Source organism: Phoca vitulina, unplaced genomic scaffold (assembly GCF_004348235.1).
Source record: "Phoca vitulina isolate PV1807 unplaced genomic scaffold, GSC_HSeal_1.0 scaffold58, whole genome shotgun sequence".
In the NCBI taxonomy this organism is placed as follows: domain Eukaryota; kingdom Metazoa; phylum Chordata; class Mammalia; order Carnivora; family Phocidae; genus Phoca; species Phoca vitulina.
Window position 1 is genome coordinate 8,006,934 of NW_022589761.1, and position 14,884 is coordinate 8,021,817.

At 50.4% G+C, this 14,884-nt stretch overlaps 1 protein-coding gene across 3 annotated transcripts in view; it reads left to right on the forward strand.

Annotated features, from left to right (window-relative positions):
• Positions 1-777: 777 nt before the first annotated feature.
• The window catches only part of SIPA1L3 (signal induced proliferation associated 1 like 3), a 225,505-nt gene continuing 211,398 nt past the window's right edge, over positions 778-14,884 (forward strand). For 2 of the 3 annotated variants that reach the window (XM_032390100.1, XM_032390104.1), the window contains exon 1: positions 778-1,362. The gene's annotated coding sequence lies outside the window, so the exon portion shown is untranslated. The remainder of the gene's footprint in view (positions 1,363-14,884) is intronic. The other variant, XM_032390101.1, reaches the window with a different exon arrangement.

Below are 14,884 nucleotides of genomic sequence, written 5' to 3' on the forward strand. Positions count from 1 at the left end.
ACTGAGCATCTTCTTGGAAGAAAGAATGGTATTCACTGGGTTTTCTTGATAGAGGACCTTGCACTGCAGCCAATTCCCTCGGTAACCCCTATGGAGTTGGAGTGGTAACATCCATTTTGAAAAAAGGGTCGGATTCTTGATTATGTCGGCAGGTGGACTAAATTTGAACAAAATTCCCAGGCAGTAGGTACTCAAAAAGCACTAGACACCCTCAAAATGTGTGATCAACGACTGAAGGGTGGCTCACAGAGCCTCCAGGGCAGCCCTTTGGGTGGTGGTCCTGAAGCTCCCGTGGAAGGAGGAGTTCTGGAGCTGCCTAGGCTGGCGAGAGGCCACCACACCCGAGTCCCTACACGCTCGGGCGTCCGGGCCCTCGGCGTGGGCAGGAAGGAGGGCGTGACCGCCTCTTCAAGGCTGGGACCATCCATGCCTATTACCTGTGACGACAGGACTCCCGACAAGGGACGGGTACGGCGTGTGTGGCGATACCCGGGAGCTCCTATGTGAAGGAGCAGACTTAGAAGGAGCGCCTGAGTAGCGACCTTGGGGATGCTGCACGAAGACTCTGCGGACGGAGCGGTTAGCCCCGCAACCCCGCGCCCAGCGGAGAGACCGAGGCGAAGGGAGTGAGCGCGCGTGCGCACTGGCGCGCGCCCGGTAGGAAGAAGCCCAGCGCGCGCTTCCGCGCGCGCGCGTTCGAAAGGGAAAAAAAAAAGTCTCCCCCGCGGGAGCCCGCGGCATTTAGGCCGGTGTTGGCCGGCGAGCGCGCGTGCGCGAGCGCGCAAAGACGCCCTCCTCGGCCGCTCCCCTCCACTGGGGGTCTAGCGCACAGCTCCGCTGTCCCCGCCTCTCCCGAGGCTCGCGCCCTCGGGGTAAGTACCTAGCGCCTGGAGGAGGGTGGGGTGAGTCCGCCGGAGAAAGGTTGGAGGCGGATAGGGCTGGGAGAAAGGGAAAAACCGCCCTCGCGGAGCGAAGAGCTCAGCTACCGGGCAGGAGTCTGCAGAAGACACGCCTCCATCCCTCACGCCCCTCGGGGCTGCGGAAGTGCCCTGGAGACTGGAGCGGCACGGAGGCGCCAGGTGGACTACCATTCCCAGAAGGCGGCGCGGGCCTGCGCCTACTGCTCCCGGCAATACCTGCGCGCCAGGCCTTTTTTTTTTTTTTTTTTTTTTCCCCCCTCCTCCCAGTTTGCTGCCGCCTAGGGCGAGACTACAGTTCCCAGGAGGCTTCGCGCGAAGCGGCTTGGAAGTGGGCAGCCTGGAAGTCACTCGGGCCACCCGAGCTGGCGGCGTCTCCAGCGAACGGCGCGGGGCCGGACGCCGCGGTCGTGGGGCCCGCGGGGCGGGCAGCCGGGACGCCCAGGTATGTGGCCTCGGGTGCAGGGGCGGCCTCACGCAAGGGTGGCGGGGAATCGGTGTCCACTCGGACCCCGAGGGTCAGCGCGGGCTGGAGACCCGGCGGACGGCCGGGTGTGGGCACCGGTTGTGGGGGGCGGCGGCGCCGGGACTCGCGCCCTCCGGACCGGCCGGACCTGTGCCCGCATGGCTCAACTTTGGAGACGTGCTACCCAGCACTGTATGGAAGAGCATGGAGTGGGAGTCGGGTAGCGGTGGGTTCGCGTCCTGCCTCTGCCACTCGGAATCTGCAATCTAGGGAAACCGCACCGAACCTCAGTTTCCCCTTCGGTAAAACGGGAAGAAGAGTGTCTTTTGCTGGGGATTCTGTTGAGACGTTGAGATACGGCGAATAAAGCATTTGGCACATGGAAGACACTTACTATATGTTTGCGCTATTGTTGGCTCCCAAGAAATAGGGTGAAGGTGTTATCTATAGCATAGGGTTAGTTGAGGGTGTGCATGTAAAGGGCCTTAGCACTCAGTGCAGGGTGGCTGCTGTTAACTGAAATTATTTTAAGAGCTTTGGTTTGGGAGGCGGAGACCCAGATTCAGATTTAAGCTCTGCCATTTATCAGCCGTGCGACCTTGGGCAACTGACTTCACCTCTCTGTGGCTCGATTTCCCTATCTGTAAAATGGGGATTTTAATAGCAGCCACCTTGTGGAGTTGTTTTGAGGATACAGCGAGAATATTGTGTGTAAAGTGCTTAGAGCAGCAGTTGGCACACAGTCAGCATTCAATAAATGGTACCATTTATTCAGCGTTTTTCCTGCGTCCCGGAGACCCTCTGAGGGTGGGGCTCTGGCTGTAGTCTAGGTCTGGCCCACCGGGGAAACGTCTGATCTAGATGATTTCCTCTCCTGCAGCCTCAGGTTCCTCAATTTGTAAAATGGGATGACAACATCAGTCTCAGCAGGTTGTAAGGATTTGCTGAGATTGTATTCCTAGTCTAGAGCCATGTCTTACTAAGTAGCAGCGCTTATGTATTATAATTGTTCTTCTTCAATGTTCTCCATCTGGCCCAGAGACTGTCTAACTGTGGGCTGTGACATGACAGCCCTGAGCTCCCCCACACATTCACTCCCAGCCTCAGTGTCCCATCTGTGAAATGGTAGTCACAGGATTTTGTGCCAGGCTTGTTTTGATGATTCCAGGAGATAATTCATGTTTAGTGTTTAGCACAGGGCAGGGTGCATAGTAAGCACTTAATAAACATATCTTGTTTCTCTTAAGAGGCCTTTGCTGCTTCTGTTTATATACAGAGCAGAGCAGGGATGAGGTTAGTGCCCCCCCCCCCAGTTTTTATTCATCAAAGATTAAATTCTGGAACATGCACCATATAGGAGCCTGAGAAGAGATGGCACTGGCCTACTGTCAGCAGCCCCCTGCTCACCTCTCCCACGCTCCTCCCCCCCCAAGCCAGTACATTCACCCCAGTGCTTTATGTACCACCCTAGGGCTGCAAGCACTTGACCCTGTCTCAAAGCCATATTAGCCCCCTGAGCTCCAACTCCAGATGCAGAGTCTATGCTTCCTTGATGTCCCCTGGTGACTGTCCCTTGGGCACCATGAACACAACATGTTCAACCTAAACTTCTCCTCCCAGACCCAGGAGTCAGCGTCTTGGCAAATGGGCCAACAGTGACCCAGTTGCCCAAGCCAGAAACTTGGGAGTTGCGCTTCTCCTCCAGCCTTCCCAGGTCCAGCTGATTGGCAAGAAGGATGGAGCTACCATTTCAAAGAAACACCATTTCATTGGCCCCTCACGGTCTCCCATCTCGTGGGCACCGAAAGTCCACCTTGGCCACTGGAGATGGCCTTTTCTTTTTCTTTTTTTTTTTTTTTTTAAAGATTTTATTTATTTCACAGAGACAGCGAGAGAGGGAACACAAGCAGGGGGAGTGGGAGAGGGAGAAGCAGGCCTCCCGCTGAGCAGGGAGCCCGATGTGGGGCTCGATCCCAGGACCCTGGGATCATGACTCGAGCCGAAGGCAGACGCTTAACGACTGAGCCACCCAGGTGCCCCTGGAGATGGCCTTTTCTTACAAGGTTGAGTTGTTTCTTTCAGATCACCAAGGATTAATGCATGTAAAACATTATTAAGGGTCAGAGAAGACAATATGGACTTGGCCTGACTGCAGTGGCCACAGGTGTGGCATAAAGGTCTGATTTCCAGGGGGGCCCATTTTTACCGGTGTGGGCGAGTTCATATCTTTCTCAAAAGTTATACTGGGTCAGTGAGTTAGAATATCCTGTATGGGAAGGCAGCCATCCTGGGCATTTGGGGAGGCAGCGCACATGGCGGGGAAGAGGCTGGGAAGGGAATTTATTATATCCCTGTGTAGGTTTAAGTCTGTTGGCAGAAACCTGTCATTGTGATTGCAGTTGATGATGGGCACCCGTGATCTCAGTCACATTTGTGATGGCCACCAAATTTACCTAAGTGTTTTTTTGCTCTGAGGAAATAAAGCGGTGGCTTTTAAAGAAATCTTGGTCTTAATTGTTAGTGACAACAGCACATGGTTTTTTAGCAGTCTGTGTGGAATGGTCTAAGAGTTAAATGTGAGCCTGCTTTTCAGACATTGCAGTTGTCAGGTGGTAAATCAAAAATGGAATTTAGAATGTGCAGTAATTGGCGCCTTTTTTTTTTTTTTTCCCTGTAAAACATATTTCACTGGTAGATTCCAAATTTAGGTTTAAAAAATGACACAGGTTATGGTTAAGAACTTAACCTCGTCATGTGTTTAACTTGCAAGATCTAAATTAAATGTATTTATGTTTTTTTTTTTTTTAAAGATTTTATTTATTCGACAGAGAGAGACACAGCGAGAGAGGGAACACAAGCAGGGGGAGTGGGAGAGGGAGAAGCAGGCCTCCCGCGGAGCAGGGAGCCCGATGTGGGGCTCGATCCCAGGACCCTGGGATCATGACCTGAGCCGAAGGCAGACGCTTAACGACTGAGCCACCCAGGTGCCCCAAATGTATTTATGTTTTAATAAGACAATTAAACAGTGATCTCCTTTAAAGTGTTTCCTTTTAGCTTTTGGAACGAGAGGCTACTGGACCAGTTCGTGCATCTGTGCTTTCTTTAAGACTGGTACTGCTCCTGTTGCTTAGGACTGCTCTGGTCATGGACTTGCTTTGCGTGTGTGAGAATGGGTTGAATTTGGCTTTAAAAAGGTTATGCAGAGATACACATGCTTGTTGTAACATGTCAAAGACAGAGATGAATAAAGTAGTAGGTGCCGCCCTCCACTCTAAAATCCCCTCCCCCGAAGGTAACCATTTACTCAGGCAGGGAATATTTATTAAGTATCTGTGGTTAGGATTGGAGATAATGGTAGTGAACACAGTGGATATGCTTTCTGCCCTTGGCAAGTTCAGTAGATGCCCTCCCTTGCCTTTTTCTGTGCTTGTAAGGATGTATATATGCATCTATTGATTGTTTTCTTTCTTCTCCCTCACCGCTCCGCCAAAAAGGAGGGGTAGGGATCAAACCACACATATTTGTAACTTGATTTTTTTCAATTAATAATAGGGCATATCCCTTCAAGTCATTGCATACAGATCTGACTCATTCTTTTTTTAAGATTTTATTTTTAAGTACTCTTTATACCCATCATGGGGCTCAAACTTACAACCCTGAGATCAAGAGTTGCATACTCCACCAATTGAGCCAGTCAGGCGGCCCTGACTCATTCTTTTTAACAGCTAGACCCACATTCTTCAGTATGAGGAGACCATGCTTTATACCACCATTCCCCTGTCGCTGGACATTTAGGTTGTTTCTGGGATTTCTTTTACCTTTGCAAAGACACATCCAGTAAGCGTTCTGGTACATAGGCAGTAGAGCATAGTGACTGAAAGCATTTGGACAGTGAACAAGACAGATAAGATCCTCACTGTCCTAGGGTTTACATTTTAGCTGAGGAGGCATGCAATAAACAAGGTAATTTTCAATGGTTTAAGTATCATAGAGGAAATAACAGGGTGAGGGGACACAGAGTGGCTGGTAGGGCATGCTGGTGGGGGGGGGGGGAAAGGGTGGTTACTTTAACTTGGATGGTACGGGCAGGCCTGCATGAGCAAGAGGCACCAGCTGTCCAAGAGCTGGGGGAAGAGCATTCCAGGCAGCAGGAACAGCAAATACAAAGGCCCAGAGGTGGGAGTGAGTTGGCTACAAAAACAGGATCATTGTGGCTGGAGAAAGGCGAAATCCCATTTTTCAAGTTCATGCTACTTTAATTTTTGTAAAATAATGCTAATGATGGTAATAACACCTAACGTTTCTTAATGCTTACTCTGTACTAGTTGCTCTTCCAAGCATTTCACACTTACCCTCACAAGACTCCCGTGAAGTAGATAAGTGTATGGAACTCACTTTACAGATGAGGAGCCGATTCCAGACTCCAGACTCTGCCCACATGCCAAACTGCTGCTCTTCCCAGACCCTCCTTACGGGGCTGAGGCAAGTTTACGAAGTGGATGCAGCATTTCCTTTCCAACTTGTCTGACATGCAGAGCGCTGCGGACTATATTTAGTACATCATTCATGTGGCAGCACGAGTGGTCTGGGGAGGTTGTGGCATCATTTCCACTGGCAGACACGATGCGGTCAATTTCTGTTGGGATGTTTGTTTGGTTGTTTCAGAATTGAAGGCCCTTTAGCAGAGCTTGTCCTCCAATAAAACAAGGGTGAGCGGGCTTGAGGCGTGAAGGAGAGTGAACAGGGTGAGCGTCCCGTTTGGGTGAGCTTTGAAGAGGGACTTGGGCGGGTAGGGGAAAGCGTGTTTCTAAGCACCAGGCCAGCATTTTTGACTGTCAAAGTATCAAAATACATTCCAGCAACTACAGAGCTACCTGGCCCTGTGGGGCCCCCAGCACCCTGCTCCCGCCACCACGACTGTGTCCATTTTGATTTGATATAGCCTGGGCCTTATGGGTTGTTTGAATGAAGGGCAGGCCTGGCTGGATGTGAAGACAGTAGTGGGTGCTTTTAAGACCAGGAGAAGTGTGGAGAGCATCTTTCATCCCGCCATCTAGGAAACATTTTTTTCCTAACTAGCCTGCATGCCAGACACTGACAGTCTGAAGTCGAATAAGAAGACACGGGCTCTCAAGGGTCTGCAGCAGTATTGTCCATTAGAAATAAAATGTGAGCCACCAATGTGGACCATATACAGAACTTAAAATTTTATAATGGCCACATTTACAAGAGTAAAATGAAATGGAAGAAATTGATTTTAATAATGCATTTTATCTAAAATATTAACATTTCACATGAAATCAGTGTAAGAATTATTGAGATAGGGACGCCTGGGTGGCTCGTTCGGTTAAGCAACTGCCTTCAGCTCAGGTCATGATCCCAGGGTCCTGGGATCGAGTCCCACATCGGGCTCCTTGCTCAGCAGGGAGGCTGCTTCTCTCTCCCTCTCTCCCTCTGCTTGTGCTCTCTCTGTCAAATAAATAAAAAATCTTTAAAAAAAAAAAAAAGAATTATTGAGACGTTTTACATTTTTTTTTCATGTTGTCTTCAAGATACAATGTGTGTTTTACGCCTTCAGCCCATCTCCATTTGTGCCAGCCACATTTCAAGGGCTCAGTAGCCACACGTGTTGGACAGTGTGGACATAGGGTATGAGACTCATACGGAAATCAAGGGTGGTAGCTCACGGTGATAGATCAGAGGTGCTGTGCCCATTGTATCTTGGTGAATAAAGGCGGGTGACGGCTGAAAAGCATATTCACCATCGGCCGGTGTAGCTAACCTCCCAGCTGCCACCCGTCATAGGTGCCTTATGGGCCTGGCACTGTGCTTCGTACCGGCCGTGCGGGCCATGCGTGCCGGCAGGAACCATGATCATCCCTGTTGAACACCTGAGGAAGCTGCGGTCTGGCAACGAGAGGTCACTTGCTCAAGGTTGCTAGTGATGGAGGCAGAGTTTGAACCCCGGTCCAGAGACCGTACTCAAATCTCTGTCGTCTCTGCTGTCTTTAGTTTTTGAGGGGGATGGGCTCCGAGTTGTGAGCAATAAAAACCACAGGAAGGACTCATCACACAAACTGGATTCCCAGAGCTTGTCAGGATCGATCCTCGAGGCCATGGTGGTGCTGGGGTGCTGCTCTAGCCGTGAGTGACTGACACTTGCACTCCTTACTTTGAGCTCTAGGTTCGGTGGAAACAGGTCTTATCTCCCAGGAAAAAGAGGGGACTCTGGGGACTAAGGAGGAGGGTGGGCAGGGACAGTGAGGGAGGCAAGAAAAGGGCCCAGCCTATTGAAAGCCCATTCTAAACTGCTTCTTTGCACATGAAGCCTCTTTTCTCTTTCCGCCACTGACTCTGTTCCTCGAGGCTGTGGCCCTCTGTGAGAGCTGTGTGGCACCTTCCAGCGAGCCCAGCGACAGCAGCACTTACCCAGCAGGCGAATCTCGCCTTTGCTGTGATCCAAAGAGGTACTGCTGGATGGGGGGGGGGAAGGGACGCCATGGTGGTTTCCTCTTTCATTCGTGAGAGTCATTGTTCTAGACTTCTAATTACTCCCCTGGTTCAGGGTGCCCCCTCGCAGGGGCAGGATGAATCTGGGCCTCCTACCCAAACAAGGCAGGTACTGGAGATTTCTCAGTTTGCTCGTGTCCCCAGGTAGTGGCTTGGTGCCAGTCCCTGCCCCAGGTGGTGACTCATGAGGGTTTTAACCTGTTCACCACTCTCTTGTCCTGCTCCTGGACAGCGCCTGGTAAGTAACAGATGCTCAGTAAAGTGTCTGTCGGCTGAAGCAATGATACTAGCCAGCATTCACCGAGCTCTCGTTAGGTACAAACACACTGCTCTGAGTACTTTTCATGTAATTTCTCATTTAATCCTTACCACTACTCCATGGGGTAGGTACTGTTATTGTTCCCCTTTTCCATATAAGGAAACAGGTCCTGAGAAATGCAGGTCCTAAAGCTGCCGAGTGTCCAAGCCAGGATTCAAACCCAAGCCGCTGGCTCCACAGTCCAGGCTCTTAGACACTCACTCTGCGGGCTCTTGTGGAAGGACAGATGGACGAATGGGCAAGCAGGACCATACTGACTAGTTTCAGCCTCTCCACTCCGCGTGTGGTCGCTGTCCTCCTGTTCTGGGATAGCCCTGAGTCAGGTCTCAGCCCATTTGGGCCCAGAGGCTTGAACACCACTCTGGGCATGAGGTTTTTCTATGATTCTGGAACCTTCACTTCCCCTTTCTTTAAATTAACAAGAACTAACTGGATATTTGATATCATGAAAGAATTCTGATTTTTTTTTTTTAAGGTGTAATAATGCTACTGGGTTCTGCTTAAGAAAAAAGTCCTTGTCTTTAAGACCCACATTCTAAAGTACCTGTGAACTGGTGAGGTGTCCCGCATTTGCTTCAAAATAATATGGACAGGCTGAGAGTGGAAGGGACAGTGTGTCTGGGTGAATGAAGAGATGAAGTAACTGTTGAAACCGGCCGATGGGGGTTATTATACTCTTCTTTCACCTTTCTGTGTTTGAGATGTCTCTTCATGAAACATTAGAATCAAGGACAACAAATTTCACTCGGAATTTGTGTATTTCGAGCTCAGGTGTAGGTGTGGGGGAGTTTCTTGCCTCTGCCCAGTCCACTTGTACAATAAAAACAGGGTTTTTTGGTTTTCTTGTTGTTGTTTCCATTATGGGAGTCAATACTTGGCCCAAGGCCTTGGAAACCCCTTTGGTAAAGCAGCGCCCAGGAGCAGCGAGGACACCAGTGAAGGTCCCAGTGGCCACACGCGTCCCCGGCTGCTCTGAGTACTGGCCACGGTGGCACTGGCCCTCTGAGGCAGTTGACAGAGGTCCCACTTGCCTGAGATCTGTTTTCCTCCAGCACCTGACCGTGGGGGCCCCGCCCACATTTTTTCCAAAGACGTGTTTCAACAGGAGGCCTCAGATCCTCCCCCAGTCCTCCCCTCAGGACAGACATGCACAGATCCTTCCTTTGATGGGTCTTTGTTAGGGCCCCACAGAGAACCAGAACCCAGCGTTTGGTTCGCTCTTGCACGGCAGCAGGAGGCAGGGAAGGGGCCCCCTTTCGGTTCTGGCTTTTGACAGCAGAAGGGGCCAGATGCAACTTGTGACAGACGGAGCCTTGGACATGATGATGCTCCCCATCCAGCCAGCAGTTCAGACTCCTTTACCACGTATATGCACCCCACCCCCCCCCACTCCACATATGTAGAGGGTCCTGTTGCATTTGTTCTTTGGGGGACTCTCACTTAATCCGTGTGTGGTAGAAATCCTTGTGTGGAAATGGCAGGAAAAGAGAACACCCTCATTTTGAGGGGGGCGGTCTCTGCTTATCGTTTGCCTGCCAGGTAGGTAGACATGGGTGATGGGGACAGGAGCTCTGGTCTGATCCTGCCACAGGCTGGCATTTGTTCCGTCTCCTGATTCGATCTTTTCTCCAGTGCCCGGTTTCTCTAGGTGCGTGGGCAGGAAGGCAGAACTCCTCCTGCAGCCCTCCGGCTTCCTCAGCCTTCTGCCCCCAGCATCCTCTTCAATTCTGTCCTGTCTTCTCCTTTCAAAGGCTTTGAGGTGAGTCCAGTGTGGAGAAAACGTGAGGAGGCACTGTTACCAGCTTAGCTTGATTTTCCCATGTTGCCAGTGTAGACCTGCATGCGTGGTGTCCGAGGGTGGCAAACCCCCAATAGTCTGATTTTTCAACATAGGCATTCGATGGGGATTCACGGAGCTGAGCACTCTTCTAGGAACGAGGGAGACAGCAGTGAGCAAGACAGAAAAGCTTCTCCCCTCCTGGGGCTCTCATTCAAGTGGGGGATTAGACAGTAAACAAGAGAACTCAGGAAGATGTATGCTGTGTCAGGTGGTAATAAGCACTAAGCAGAAGAACTTAAACAGGGAAAGTGGATAGGAAGTATTAGGGTGGGGGGTGTTGAAGTTTTAGACAGGGTGGCCAGAGATGTCCTCCGTGGGAGGTGCATGAGTTCAGGCCTGAAGGAGGTAAGGCAGTGTGAGCGGGTGGGGGTGTCTAGGCAGAGGGAGCAGCCAGTGCAAAGGCCCTGAGACATGGGCCTTGGGGGGATTGAGGAGCTCACAAGGAGGCCCACGTGGCCAGAGCAAGGGATGAGGACAGAGAAATGACAGGCTTGATGATCTCTTAGGATCCAGTACAAGTTTGTCTCTGAGATCGGAAGATATTGCAGGGTTGAGTGATTTATTACATTTCATTAAATTTTGAAAAGTGACCACATATGCATGGAACCAAAGGAACAAAAATAAGGCACTCACCTCCCTTGCGCAGAGGCCACCACCATCCCAGTTTCTTGCCGGCGACCAACCTCTTTGACATTGCATTGAGTCAGTTTCCTGGCTTGTATTAGGTCAAACCATACGAAATTACTTTTTTGCAGGGCCTAGAGTGTTTGAATATTGGCAGTTTTATGAGGTTCAGCCTAATAGCTTCCTTTCCAAAGCCTGAGAAATCGACCAGTGCTTTCTTGCTGCAGGGGTTAGTGGTCAGAGGTCAGGACCTCCTCCCCCTTTGTGCATCCCACACTGCTCTGTCAGTGACAGGCCCAATGCTGTCAGCGACACCAATGAGTACAGAACCCCTGCCGCACCCAGAGCACCATACCAGTCTTGCTGTTAAGTCTGACAAGAGGCTGCCTCTTCCTGCTGGGACCTTACCTGGGGGTGGCGTTAGTCATTCTTTGGCTTTCTGTATCTTGGTGCCACCAGTTTTGAAATCACAGAGAGCGCCCAGAGGGAAGGGCACCCCTGGCCTCTTGCCGGATGTTTGGCATGACTCACACGGTGGGGGTGCTCTCTGGGGCCGGGCAGAACTTCTGGGCATTCTGGATCAGAAACTGGGCAGAATAGCTGGCAGAGTGCCCAGCCCGGGCTGTCCGTGAGGTATCTGCTGGGACCGCAGAGGCTCAGGCTACGGGAGGAGGTCCGAGGATGATGGAGAAGGGCCTTCAGCCCCTCCTGTGTGCCGCACCCCTGCACTGACCAGACAGTCTCGTGCCTCTAGAAGCCCCGGGCGCTGGGCTGGGTTCTGGGTGTAAAATAAAGGTAAAGGAGTTTTGGATGCAGCTTTGGAGGAGCTCAGTCAGGAAGTTGTGTCAGTTGGTGCGCCTTTGGTTGCTAATAGTAGTAGTAGCGACGACAGCAGCAGCAGATAGGTAATTTATGTAACGTCTACCCTATGCTAGGCGCTGCGCTAGGCGCTTCCCACAAAGTGACTCATCCCAGCCTCCCAACAACCCTGTAAGGACTCTTACTATCCCCCTTGTTGCAGATGAGACAGTTAAATTTAAATAACTTGCCCAAGGTTGCACAGCTAGAAAATGGTAGTGACAAGATTTGGACCCAGGGAGTATGACTCCAGAGGCCTCTGTCTGAACTCACTGTGTGTTTCTGGAGTGGTTTGCCACCCTCAGACATGAGCAGACATCAGAATCCCCTGGAGTGCTTGTTTTTTTTTTTTAAGATTTTATTTATTTATTTTGACAGAGACACAGCAAGAGAGGGAACACAAGCAGGGGGAGTGGGAGAGGGAGAAGCAGGCTCCCCGCGGAGCAGGGAGCCCGATGTGGGGCTCGATCCCAGGACCCTGAGATCATGACCTGAGCCGAAGGCAGCCGCTTAACAACTGAGCCACGCAGGTGCCCCCCCCCCCCCACGGAGTGCTTGTTAAAACCCAGATTGCCAGACCCCACCCAGAGTTTCTGATTCAGTAGATCTGGCTTGAGAATCTGCATTTTTTTTTTTTTTTTTTAAGATTATTTGAGAGAGAGAGAGAGCAAGCACATGAGGGGGAGAGGGGCAGAGGGAGCCTGATGCGGGGCCCGATCCCAGGACCCTGAGAGCATGACCTGAGCTGAAGGCAGACACTTAACCACCTGAGCCACCCAGGCACCCAAGAATCTGCATTTTTGACAAATACCCAGGTACTACTGGTGCTCCTGGGCCTGAGAGCACATTTTGGGAACCACTGACCTACTGGAATAGGACACCCAGATGATAGTGGCCTGGTCAGATTTATGATTTCATGTAACAAAGAAACCCATAGATTGGCAGCACCAGGATTGACTAATTAAGCAACTCCACAGTGCCTCTAAGCAAACCCTCTATGTTCTGCCCTCTGCCATCCTTGGTTTGTCTCCCATGTCCTCAGACTCTCCTCGTGGCCACAAGGTGACTGCCACAGCTCCAGTTGTCACACCCTGACAAGGCTATATCTAGCAGCAGAAAGAGGGTATCTATCTATTACCATTTATCTCTCACAAGTGAAGAAACCTTTCCTAGACACCCACCTCTCAGATTCCCCTCATATCTCATTGGCCAGCATTGTGGCACGTGACCATGCCTGGGCAAATCACAGGCAAGAGTCGATCAGGATTTACTCTCAGGGCTGAGGCTAGAACCATCCTTACCTGAAGCACAGGACTGCTGGGAGGAGAGTGGCTACAGAAATAAAATTGGAGTACTGTTTAGGAAAGGACTTGGAGAGAGGGTTGGAATTGGTAGGCAAATGACTGGATCTGATGCAGAAGTTAGTAAAACAAAGTGGAAGCATCATACTCATACATTTTCATGTCATTGTACTTACACACTTTGTTTTATAATTACCTGAATCAGGACAATGCTTTTGTTCTCTACTCATGTCCACCTTTGGGAAGGTGTACCCAGTGCCTGTACCATAAGAGATGTTGGTCTTGTTGAGAAACCCAATATATATATTTTTAAAGATTTTATTCATCCATTTTTGAGACGGGGGCGGAGGGGTAGCATGTGCGTGGAGCACATGGGAGGGGTGGGGGGGTGGGGCAGAGGGAGAAGCAGGCTCCCCGCTGAGCAGGGAGCCTGACTTGGGACTCCATCCCAGGACCCTGAGATCATGACCTGAGCCGAAGGCAGATGCCTAACTGACTGAGCCACCCAAGTACCTGAGAAATCCAATTTTTTTTTTTAAAGATTTTATTTATTTATTTGACAGCACAAGCAGACAGAGCGGCAGGCAGAGGGAGAGGGAGAAGCAGGCTCCCCGCGATGCGGGGCTCGATCCCAGGACCCTGCGATCATGACCTGCGCCGAAGGCAGCCGCTTAATGGACTGAGCCACCCAGGCGCCCCGAGAAATCCAATATTTTGTCTGAAAATCCAGGCAAATGCAGGCTGAGTGATGAGGCCGCAGTCTGAGGGCAGTGTGCACGTGCTTGAGAGCATTTGCTCTGCTCAGAAACACTTGGCTCTCCCTTCTCTCTCTGCTCTTGACCAATTGCTGTTGAAGGTGCTCCTTGCAGAGGCTCAGTTTCCCCTTCTGAGGACTGGCTCATTAGGTGGTTGGGTGGATAAAAGGACAGGATACAGGTCAAGTGCTTACCTTTAGTTGCTGGCAGATGATAAGTGCTCACAAGTGTGACCTTTGCTATTAACAAATGGGACTTTTTTTTAAAGATTTTATTTATTTGAGAGAGAGCCAGAGAGCATGAGCAGGGGGAGGGGCAGAGGGAGAAGCAGACTCCCTGCTGAGCAGGGAGCCGGACTTGGGGCTGGATCCTGGGACTTCAGGATCACGAACTGAGCCAAAGGCAGACGCTTAACTGACTGAGCCACCCAGGTGCCCCAAAAATTGGGACTTATTAATTGAGTAATTAAGTTACCATTTAATAAGCCTGGCCTCTCCTTCCAACAGTCTGTGAAAATGACCAAAAATTTTGCCGACTGAGGTTTCCTGTGGATGCCTGTTCCTCCTGCTTACGGACACTGTGAAGTTACTGTCCTGCAGGACTAGAGAGGGACTGACAAACGAGCGTGGGCTCTGGAGCTAACATGTTCCTGGTAGTGATACTGGCTTCTAGGCTGTTGAGTGGATTCAGTGCATGCAAGTATGTACAGCGCTTAGAACACTGCAGTGTCTGGCCCGCGGCGAGCACTTAATACACGTTGTACAGTTGACCCTTGAACAACTGGGGGTTTAGGGGCACCGACCCCCACACAGTCGAAAATCTGTGTATAACTTTTGACTCCCCCCAAACTTAACTACTAATAGCCCTATTGTTGACCCGAAGCCTTACCAATCACATAACACATATTTTGTAGGTTGTATTAGATACTGGTTTTTTTAGAAGTAAGCTGGAGAAAAGAAAATGTTATTGAGAAAATCATAAAGAAGAGAAAGTACATTTACATATTGTACGGTAAGAATTATATAAGTGGACCTGTGCAGTTCAAACCCATGTCAAGGGTCAATGGTATTTTTTTTGTGAATGAAAAGAAGGGCAGTAAGAATAATATATATATATATATTTTTTTTTTTTTTTCCCTGTTCAGCTGCCCAGGATTTAAACACCATGACCATAAGCACCCCCTATTTTGAAGTTAGAGGCTGAATCTGATTGAATCAGAGGGCAGCATGTCATAACTAGAGCTGATAGCTGTTGAGCATTTTTTGTGGGTTAGGCTAAGTGCTCACTCTACAGA